The sequence below is a fragment of the Phyllobates terribilis genome, unplaced genomic scaffold (genome assembly GCF_046119375.1).
Source record: "Phyllobates terribilis strain yellow unplaced genomic scaffold, ASM4611937v1 Scaffold_75__1_contigs__length_6962009, whole genome shotgun sequence".
Lineage (NCBI taxonomy): Eukaryota > Metazoa > Chordata > Amphibia > Anura > Dendrobatidae > Phyllobates > Phyllobates terribilis.
In genome coordinates this window covers 5,633,913-5,647,494 of record NW_027362835.1, presented here as the reverse complement: position 1 = coordinate 5,647,494, position 13,582 = coordinate 5,633,913, and positions in this window count along the sequence as shown.

Genomic DNA, 13,582 nt, shown 5'->3' with positions numbered 1-13,582 from the left:
ACATCACCGTTGCCATGACTACCATTATGACGTTACCATGACGTCCATTATGACATCACCGTTGCCATGACTACCATTATGACGTTACCATGACGTCCATTATGACATCACCGTTACCATGACGTCCATTATGACATCACCGTTGCCATGACTACCATTATGACGTCGCCATGACTACCATTATGACATCACCGTTGCCATGACTACCATTATGACGTTACCATGACGTCCATTATGACATCACCGTTGCCATGACTACCATTATGACGTTACCATGACGTCCATTATGACATCACCGTTACCATGACGTCCATTATGACGTTACCATGACGTCCATTATGACATCACCGTTGCCATGACGTCCATTATGACATCACCGTTGCCATGACAACCATTATGACGTCCATTATGACATCACCGTTGCCATGACGACCATTATGACGTCGCCATGACGTCCATTATGACATCGCCATGACGATCATTATGGCATCACCGTCGCCATGACGACCATTATGGCATCACCGTCGCCATGACGACCATTATGGCATCACCGTTGCCATGACGACCATTATGGCATCACCGTTGCCATGACGACCATTATGGCATCACCGTTGCCATGACGACCATTATGGCATCACCGTTGCCATGACGACCATTATGGCATCACCGTTGCCATGACGACCATTATGGCATCACCGTTGCCATGACGACCATTATGGCATCACCGTTGCCATGACGACCATTATGGCATCACCGTTGCCATGACGACCATTATGGCATCACCGTTGCCATGACGACCATTATGGCATCACCGTTGCCATGACGACCATTATGGCATCACCGTTGCCATGACGACCATTATGGCATCACAGTTGCCATGACGACCATTATGGCATCACCGTTGCCATGACGACCATTATGGCATCACCGTTGCCATGACGACCATTATGGCATCACCGTTGCCATGACGACCATTATGGCATCACCGTTGCCATGACGACCATTATGGCATCACCGTTGCCATGACGACCATTATGGCATCACCGTTGCCATGACGACCATTATGGCATCACCGTTGCCATGACGACCATTATGGCATCACCGTTGCCATGACGACCATTATGGCATCACCGTTGCCATGACGACCATTATGGCATCACCGTTGCCATGACAACCATTATGACATCACCGTTGCCATGACGACCATTATGACGTTGCCATGACGTCCATTATGACATCATTGTTGCCATGACGACCATTATGACATCACCGTTGCCATGACGAAGATTATGACGTCGCCATGACGACCATTATGACATCACCATTGCCATGACAACCAATATGACATCACCGTTGCCATGACGACCATTATGACGTTGCCATGACGTCCATTATGACATCATTGTTGCCATGACGACCATTATGACATCACCGTTGCCATGACGACCATTATGACGTCGCCATGACGACCATTATGACATCACCATTGCCATGACGACCAATATGACATCACCGTTGCCATGACGACCATTATGACGTCGCCATGACGACCATTATGGCATCATTGTTGCCATGACGACCATTATGACATCACCGTTGCCATGACGTCCATTATGACATCACCGTTGCCATGACGTCCATTATAACATCACCGTTGCTATGACGACCATTATGACATCACCGTTGCCATGACGACCATTATGGCATTATTGTTGTCATGACGACCATTATGGCATCATTGTTGCCATGACGACCATTATGACATCACCGTTGACATGACGACCATTATGACATCACCGTTGCCATGACGACCATTATGACATCGCCGTTGCCATGACGACCATTATGACGTCGCCGTTGCCATGACGACCATTATGACGTCGCCGTTGCCATGACGACCATTATGACGTCGCCGTTGCCATGACGACCATTATGACGTCGCCGTTGCCATGACGACCATTATGACGTTACCATGACGTCCATTATGACATCACCGTTGCCATGACTACCATTATGACTTTACCATGACGTCCATTATGACTTCACCGTTGCCATGACTACCATTATGACGTTACCATGACGTCCATTATGACATCACCGTTACCATGACGTCCATTATGACATCACCGTTGCCATGACTACCATTATGACGTCGCCATGACTACCATTATGACATCACCGTTGCCATGACTACCATTATGACGTTACCATGACGTCCATTATGACATCACCGTTGCCATGACTACCATTATGACGTTACCATGACGTCCATTATGACATCACCGTTACCATGACGTCCATTATGACGTTACCATGACGTCCATTATGACATCACCGTTGCCATGACGTCCATTATGACATCACCGTTGCCATGACGACCATTATGACGTCCATTATGACATCACCGTTGCCATGACGACCATTATGACGTCGCCATGACGTCCATTATGACGTCGCCATGACGACCATTATGGCATCACCGTCGCCATGACGACCATTATGGCATCACCGTCGCCATGACGACCATTATGGCATCACCGTCGCCATGACGACCATTATGGCATCACCGTCGCCATGACGACCATTATGGCATCACCGTCGCCATGACGTCCATTATGACGTCGCCATGACGTCCATTATGACGTCGCCATGACGTCCATTATGACGTCGCCATGACGTCCATTATGACGTCGCCATGACGTCCATTATGACGTCGCCATGACGTCCATTATGACGTCGCCATGACGACCATTATGACGTCGCCATGACGACCATTATGACGTCGCCATGACGACCATGATGGCATCACCGTTGCCATGACGACCATGATGGCATCACCGTTGCCATGACGACCATGATGGCATCACCGTTGCCATGACGACCATGATGGCATCACCGTTGCCATGACGACCATGATGGCATCACCGTTGCCATGACGACCATTATGGCATCACCGTTGCCATGACGACCATTATGGCATCACCGTTGCCATGACGACCATTATGGCATCACCGTTGCCATGACGACCATTATGGCATCACCGTTGCCATGACGACCATTATGGCATCACCGTTGCCATGACGACCATTATGGCATCACCGTTGCCATGACGACCATTATGGCATCACCGTTGCCATGACGACCATTATGGCATCACCGTTGCCATGACTACCATTATGGCATCACCGTTGCCATGACTACCATTATGGCATCACCGTTGCCATGACGACCATTATGGCATCACCGTTGCCATGACGACCATTATGGCATCACCGTTGCCATGACGACCATTATGGCATCACCGTTGCCATGACGACCATTATGGCATCACCGTTGCCATGACGACCATTATGGCATCACCGTTGCCATGACGACCATTATGGCATCACCGTTGCCATGACGACCATTATGACGTCGCCGTTGCCATGACGACCATTATGGCATTATTGTTGTCATGACGACCATTATGGCATCATTGTTGCCATGACGACCATTATGACATCACCGTTGACATGACGACCATTATGACATCACCGTTGCCATGACGACCATTATGACATCGCCGTTGCCATGACGACCATTATGACGTCGCCGTTGCCATGACGACCATTATGACGTCGCCGTTGCCATGACGACCATTATGACGTCGCCGTTGCCATGACGACCATTATGACGTCGCCGTTGCCATGACGACCATTATGACGTTACCATGACGTCCATTATGACATCACCGTTGCCATGACTACCATTATGACTTTACCATGACGTCCATTATGACTTCACCGTTGCCATGACTACCATTATGACGTTACCATGACGTCCATTATGACATCACCGTTACCATGACGTCCATTATGACATCACCGTTGCCATGACTACCATTATGACGTCGCCATGACTACCATTATGACATCACCGTTGCCATGACTACCATTATGACGTTACCATGACGTCCATTATGACATCACCGTTGCCATGACTACCATTATGACGTTACCATGACGTCCATTATGACATCACCGTTACCATGACGTCCATTATGACGTTACCATGACGTCCATTATGACATCACCGTTGCCATGACGTCCATTATGACATCACCGTTGCCATGACGACCATTATGACGTCCATTATGACATCACCGTTGCCATGACGACCATTATGACGTCGCCATGACGTCCATTATGACGTCGCCATGACGACCATTATGGCATCACCGTCGCCATGACGACCATTATGGCATCACCGTCGCCATGACGACCATTATGGCATCACCGTCGCCATGACGACCATTATGGCATCACCGTCGCCATGACGACCATTATGGCATCACCGTCGCCATGACGTCCATTATGACGTCGCCATGACGTCCATTATGACGTCGCCATGACGTCCATTATGACGTCGCCATGACGTCCATTATGACGTCGCCATGACGTCCATTATGACGTCGCCATGACGTCCATTATGACGTCGCCATGACGACCATTATGACGTCGCCATGACGACCATTATGACGTCGCCATGACGACCATGATGGCATCACCGTTGCCATGACGACCATGATGGCATCACCGTTGCCATGACGACCATGATGGCATCACCGTTGCCATGACGACCATGATGGCATCACCGTTGCCATGACGACCATGATGGCATCACCGTTGCCATGACGACCATTATGGCATCACCGTTGCCATGACGACCATTATGGCATCACCGTTGCCATGACGACCATTATGGCATCACCGTTGCCATGACGACCATTATGGCATCACCGTTGCCATGACGACCATTATGGCATCACCGTTGCCATGACGACCATTATGGCATCACCGTTGCCATGACGACCATTATGGCATCACCGTTGCCATGACGACCATTATGGCATCACCGTTGCCATGACTACCATTATGGCATCACCGTTGCCATGACTACCATTATGGCATCACCGTTGCCATGACGACCATTATGGCATCACCGTTGCCATGACGACCATTATGGCATCACCGTTGCCATGACGACCATTATGGCATCACCGTTGCCATGACGACCATTATGGCATCACCGTTGCCATGACGACCATTATGGCATCACCGTTGCCATGACGACCATTATGGCATCACCGTTGCCATGACGACCATTATGACGTCGCCGTTGCCATGACGACCATTATGGCGTCGCCATGACGACCATTATGACATCACCGTTGCCATGACGTCCATTATGACATCACCGTTGCCATGACGACCATTATGACGTCGCCGTTGCCATGACGACCATTATGGCGTCGCCGTTGCCATGACGACCATTATGGCGTCGCCATGACGACCATTATGACATCACCGTTGCCATGACGACCATTATGACATCACCGTTGCCATGACGACCACTATGACATCACCGTTGCCATGACGACCATTATGACATCACCGTTGCCATGACGACCATTATGACATCACCGTTGCCATGACGACCATTATGACGTCGCCATGACGACCATTATGACATCACCATTGCCATGATGACCAATATGACATCACCGTTGCCATGACGACCATTATGACGTCGCCATGACGACCATTATGGCATCACCGTTGCCAAAACGACCATTATGACGTTGCCATTACGACCATTATGACATCATTGTTGCCATGACGACCAATATGACATCACCGTTGCCATGACGACCATTATGACATCACCGTTGCCATGACGACCATTATGATATCACCGTTGCCATGACGACCATTATGACGTTGCCATGACGACCATTATGACATCACCATTGCCATGACGACCATTATGACGTCGCCATGATGACCATTATGACGTCGCCATGATGACCATTATGACGTCGCCATGATGACCATTATGACGTCGCCATGACGACCATTATGACGTCGCCATGACGACCATTATGACATCATCGTTGCCATGACGACCATTATGACATCATCGTTGCCATGACGACCATTATGACATCATCGTTGCCATGACGACCATTATGACATCATCGTTGCCATGACGACCATTATGACATCATCGTTGCCATGACGACCATTATGACATCATCGTTGCCATGACGACCATTATGACATCATCGTTGCCATGACGACCATTATGACATCACCGTTGCCATGACGACCATTATGACATCACCGTTGCCATGACGACCATTATGGCATCACCGTTGCCATGACGACCATTATGGCATCACCGTTGCCATGACGACCATTATGGCATCACCGTTGCCATGACGACCATTATGGCATCACCGTTGCCATGACGACCATTATGGCATCACCGTTGCCATGACGACCATTATGGCATCACCGTTGCCATGACGACCATTATGGCATCACCGTTGCCATGACGACCATTATGGCATCACCGTTGCCATGACGACCATTATGGCATCACCGTTGCCATGACGACCATTATGGCATCACCGTTGCCATGACGACCATTATGGCATCACCGTTGCCATGACGACCATTATGGCATCACCGTTGCCATGACGACCATTATGGCATCACCGTTGCCATGACGACCATTATGACATCATTGTTGCCATGACGACCATTATGACATCACCGTTGCCATGACGACCATTATGACGTCGCCATGACGACCATTATGACATCACCATTGCCATGATGACCAATATGACATCACCGTTGCCATGATGACCATTATGACGTCGCCATGACGACCATTATGGCATCACCGTTGCCAAAACGACCATTATGACGTTGCCATTACGACCATTATGACATCATTGTTGCCATGACGACCAATATGACATCACCGTTGCCATGACGACCATTATGACATCACCGTTGCCATGACGACCATTATGACATCACCGTTGCCATGACGACCATTATGACGTTGCCATGACGACCATTATGACATCACCATTGCCATGACGACCATTATGACGTCGCCATGATGACCATTATGACGTCGCCATGATGACCATTATGACGTCGCCATGATGACCATTATGACGTCGCCATGACGACCATTATGACGTCGCCATGACGACCATTATGACATCATCGTTGCCATGACGACCATTATGACATCATCGTTGCCATGACGACCATTATGACATCATCGTTGCCATGACGACCATTATGACATCATCGTTGCCATGACGACCATTATGACATCATCGTTGCCATGACGACCATTATGACATCATCGTTGCCATGACGACCATTATGACATCATCGTTGCCATGACGACCATTATGACATCACCGTTGCCATGACGACCATTATGACATCACCGTTGCCATGACGACCATTATGGCATCACCGTTGCCATGACGACCATTATGGCATCACCGTTGCCATGACGACCATTATGGCATCACCGTTGCCATGACGACCATTATGGCATCACCGTTGCCATGACGACCATTATGGCATCACCGTTGCCATGACGACCATTATGGCATCACCGTTGCCATGACGACCATTATGGCATCACCGTTGCCATGACGACCATTATGGCATCACCGTTGCCATGACGACCATTATGGCATCACCGTTGCCATGACGACCATTATGGCATCACCGTTGCCATGACGACCATTATGGCATCACCGTTGCCATGACGACCATTATGGCATCACCGTTGCCATGACGACCATTATGGCATCACCGTTGCCATGACGACCATTATGGCATCACCGTTGCCATGACGACCATTATGGCATCACCGTTGCCATGACGACCATTATGGCATCACCGTTGCCATGACGACCATTATGGCATCACCGTTGCCATGACGACCATTATGGCATCACCGTTGCCATGACGACCATTATGGCATCACCGTTGCCATGACGACCATTATGGCATCACCGTTGCCATGATGACCATTATGGCATCACCGTTGCCATGACGACCATTATGACATCATTGTTGCCATGACAACCATTATGACATCACCGTTACCATGACGACCATTATGACGTTGCCATGACGTCCATTATGACATCATTGTTGCCATGACGACCATTATGACATCACCGTTGCCATGACGACCATTATGACGTCGCCATGACGACCATTATGACATCACCAATGCCATGACAACCAATATGACATCACCGTTGCCATGACGACCATTATGACGTTGCCATGACGTCCATTATGACATCATTGTTGCCATGACGACCATTATGACATCACCGTTGCCATGACGACCATTATGACGTCGCCATGACGACCATTATGACATGACCATTGCCATGACGACCAATATGACATCACCGTTGCCATGACGACCATTATGACGTCGCCATGACGACCATTATGGCATCATTGTTGCCATGACGACCATTATGACATCACCGTTGCCATGACGTCCATTATGACATCACCGTTGCCATGACGACCATTATGACATCACCGTTGCCATGACGACCATTATGACATCACCGTTGCCATGACGACCATTATGGCATCATTGTTGCCATGACGACCATTATGGCATCATTGTTGCCATGACGACCATTATGACATCACCGTTGCCATGACGACCATTATGACATCACTGTTGCCATGACGACCATTATGACATCGCCGTTGCCACGACGACCATTATGACGTCGCCGTTGCCATGACGACCATTATGACGTCGCCGTTGCCATGACGACCATTATGACGTCGCCTTTGCCATGACGACCATTATGACGTCGCCGTTGCGATGACGACCATTATGGCGTCGCCGTTGCCATGACGACCATTATGGCGTCGCCATGACGACCATTATGACATCACCGTTGCCATGACGACCATTATGACATCACCGTTGCCATGACGACCATTATGACATCACCGTTGCCATGACGACCATTATGACATCACCGTTGCCATGACGACCATTATGACATCACCGTTGCCATGACGACCATTATGACATCACCGTTGCTATGACGACCATTATGACATCATTGTTGCCATGACGACCATTATGACATCACCGTTGCCATGACGACCATTATGACGTTGCCATGACGTCCATTATGACATCATTGTTGCCATGACGACCATTATGACATCACCGTTGCCATGACGACCATTATGACGTCGCCATGACGACCATTATGACATCACCATTGCCATGATGACATCACCGTTGCCATGACGACCATTATGACGTCGCCATGACGACCATTATAACATCACCATTGCCATGACGACCAATATGACATCACCGTTGCCATGACGACCATTATGACATCACCGTTGCCACGACGTCCATTATGACATCACCGTTGCCACGACGTCCATTATGACATCACAGTTGCCATGACGACCAATATGACATCACCGTTGCCATGACGACCAATATGACATCACCGTTGCCATGACGACCAATATGACATCACCGTTGCCATGACGACCAATATGACGTCGCCGTTGCCATGACGACCATTATGACGTTGTCATGACGACCATTATGACATCACCGTTGCCATGACGACCATTATGACATCACCGTTGCCATGACGACCATTATGACATCACCATTGCCATGACGACAAATATGACATCACCGTTGCCATGACGACCATTATTACGTCGCCATGACGACCATTATGACATCACCATTGCCATGACGACCAATATGACATCACCGTTGCCATGACATCACCGTTGCCATGACGACCATTATGACATCACCGTTGCCATGACGACCATTATGACATCACCGTTGCCATGACGACCATTATGACGTTGCCATGACGTCCATTATGGCATCATTGTTGCCATGACGACCATTATGACATCACCGTTGCCATGACGACCATTATGACGTCGCCATGACGACCATTATGGCATCATTGTTGCCATGACGACCATTATGACATCACCGTTGCCATGACGACCATTATGACGTCGCCATGACGACCATTATGGCATCATCGTTGCCATGACGACCATTATGACATCATTGTTGCCTTGACGACCAATATGACATCACCGTTGCCATGACGACCATTATGACATCACCGTTGCCATGACGACCATTATGGCATCACCGTTGCCATGACGACCATTATGGCATCACCGTTGCCATGACGACCATTATGGCATCACCGTTGCCATGACGACCATTATGGCATCACCGTTGCCATGACGACCATTATGGCATCACCGTTGCCATGACGACCATTATGGCATCACCGTTGCCATGACGACCATTATGGCATCACCGTTGCCATGACGACCATTATGGCATCACCGTTGCCATGACGACCATTATGGCATCACCGTTGCCATGACGACCATTATGGCATCACCGTTGCCATGACGACCATTATGGCATCACCGTTGCCATGACGACCATTATGGCATCACCGTTGCCATGACGACCATTATGGCATCACCGTTGCCATGACGACCATTATGGCATCACCGTTGCCATGACAACCATTATGACATCATTGTTGCCATGACAACCATTATGACATCACCGTTGCCATGACGTCCATTATGACGTTGCCATGACGTCCATTATGACATCATTGTTGCCATGACGACCATTATGACATCACCGTTGCCATGACGACCATTATGACGTCGCCATGACGACCATTATGACATCACCATTGCCATGACAACCAATATGACATCACCGTTGCCATGACGACCATTATGACGTTGCCATGACGTCCATTATGACATCATTGTTGCCATGACGACCATTATGACATCACCGTTGCCATGACGACCATTATGACGACGCCATGGCGACCATTATGACATCACCATTGCCATGACGACCAATATGACATCACCGTTGCCATGACGACCATTATGACGTCGCCATGACGACCATTATGGCATCATTGTTGCCATGACGACCATTATGACATCACCGTTGCCATGACGTCCATTATGACATCACCGTTGCCATGACGACCATTATAACATCACCGTTGCCATGACGACCATTATGACATCACCGTTGCCATGACGACCATTATGGCATCATTGTTGCCATGACGACCATTATGACATCACCGTTGACATGACGACCATTATGACATCACCGTTGACATGACGACCATTATGACATCGCCGTTGCCATGACGACCATTATGACATCACCATTGCCATGACGACCAATATGACATCACCGTTGCCATGACGACCATTATGACGTCGCCATGACGACCATTATGACATCACCATTGCCATGACGACCAATATGACATCACCGTTGCCATGACATCACCGTTGCCATGACGACCATTATGACATCACCGTTGCCATGACGACCATTATGACATCACCGTTGCCATGACGACCATTATGACGTTGCCATGACGTCCATTATGGCATCATTGTTGCCATGACGACCATTATGACATCACCGTTGCCATGACGACCATTATGACGTCGCCATGACGACCATTATGGCATCATTGTTGCCATGACGACCATTATGACATCACCGTTGCCATGACGACCATTATGACGTCGCCATGACGACCATTATGACATCACCAATGCAATGACAACCAATATGACATCACCGTTGCCATGACGACCATTATGACGTTGCCATGACGTCCATTATGACATCATTGTTGCCATGACGACCATTATGACATCACTGTTGCCATGACGACCATTATGACGTCGCCATGACGACCATTATGACATGACCATTGCCATGACGACCAATATGACATCACCGTTGCCATGACGACCATTATGACGTCGCCATGACGACCATTATGGCATCATTGTTGCCATGACGACCATTATGACATCACCGTTGCCATGACGTCCATTATGACATCACCGTTGCCATGACGACCATTATGACATCACCGTTGCCATGACGACCATTATGACATCACCGTTGCCATGACGACCATTATGGCATCATTGTTGCCATGACGACCATTATGGCATCATTGTTGCCATGACGACCATTATGACATCACCGTTGCCATGACGACCATTATGACATCACTGTTGCCATGACGACCATTATGACATCGCCGTTGCCACGACGACCATTATAACGTCGCCGTTGCCATGACGACCATTATGACGTCGCCGTTGCCATGACGACCATTATGACGTCGCCTTTGCCATGACGACCATTATGACGTCGCCGTTGCGATGACGACCATTATGGCGTCGCCGTTGCCATGACGACCATTATGGCATCACCGTTGCCATGACGACCATTATGGCATCACCGTTGCCATGACGACCATTATGGCATCACCGTTGCCATGACGACCATTATGGCATCACCGTTGCCATGACGACCATTATGGCATCACCGTTGCCATGACGACCATTATGGCATCACCGTTGCCATGACGACCATTATGGCATCACCGTTGCCATGACGACCATTATGACGTCGCCGTTGCCATGACGACCATTATGGCGTCGCCATGACGACCATTATGACATCACCGTTGCCATGACGTCCATTATGACATCACCGTTGCCATGACGACCATTATGACGTCGCCGTTGCCATGACGACCATTATGGCGTCGCCGTTGCCATGACGACCATTATGGCGTCGCCATGACGACCATTATGACATCACCGTTGCCATGACGACCATTATGACATCACCGTTGCCATGACGACCACTATGACATCACCGTTGCCATGACGACCATTATGACATCACCGTTGCCATGACGACCATTATGACATCACCGTTGCCATGACGACCATTATGACGTTGCCATGACGTCCATTATGACATCATTGTTGCCATGACGACCATTATGACATCACCGTTGCCATGACGACCATTATGACGTCGCCATGACGACCATTATGACATCACCATTGCCATGATGACCAATATGACATCACCGTTGCCATGACGACCATTATGACGTCGCCATGACGACCATTATGGCATCACCGTTGCCATGACGACCATTATGGCATCACCGTTGCCATGACGACCATTATGACGTCGCCGTTGCCATGACGACCATTATGGCGTCGCCATGACGACCATTATGACATCACCGTTGCCATGACGTCCATTATGACATCACCGTTGCCATGACGACCATTATGACGTCGCCGTTGCCATGACGACCATTATGGCGTCGCCGTTGCCATGACGACCATTATGGCGTCGCCATGACGACCATTATGACATCACCGTTGCCATGACGACCATTATGACATCACCGTTGCCATGACGACCACTATGACATCACCGTTGCCATGACGACCATTATGACATCACCGTTGCCATGACGACCATTATGACATCACCGTTGCCATGACGACCATTATGACGTTGCCATGACGTCCATTATGACATCATTGTTGCCATGACGACCATTATGACATCACCGTTGCCATGACGACCATTATGACGTCGCCATGACGACCATTATGACATCACCATTGCCATGATGACCAATATGACATCACCGTTGCCATGACGACCATTATGACGTCGCCATGACGACCATTATGGCATCACCGTTGCCAAAACGACCATTATGACGTTGCCATTACGACCATTATGACATCATTGTTGCCATGACGAC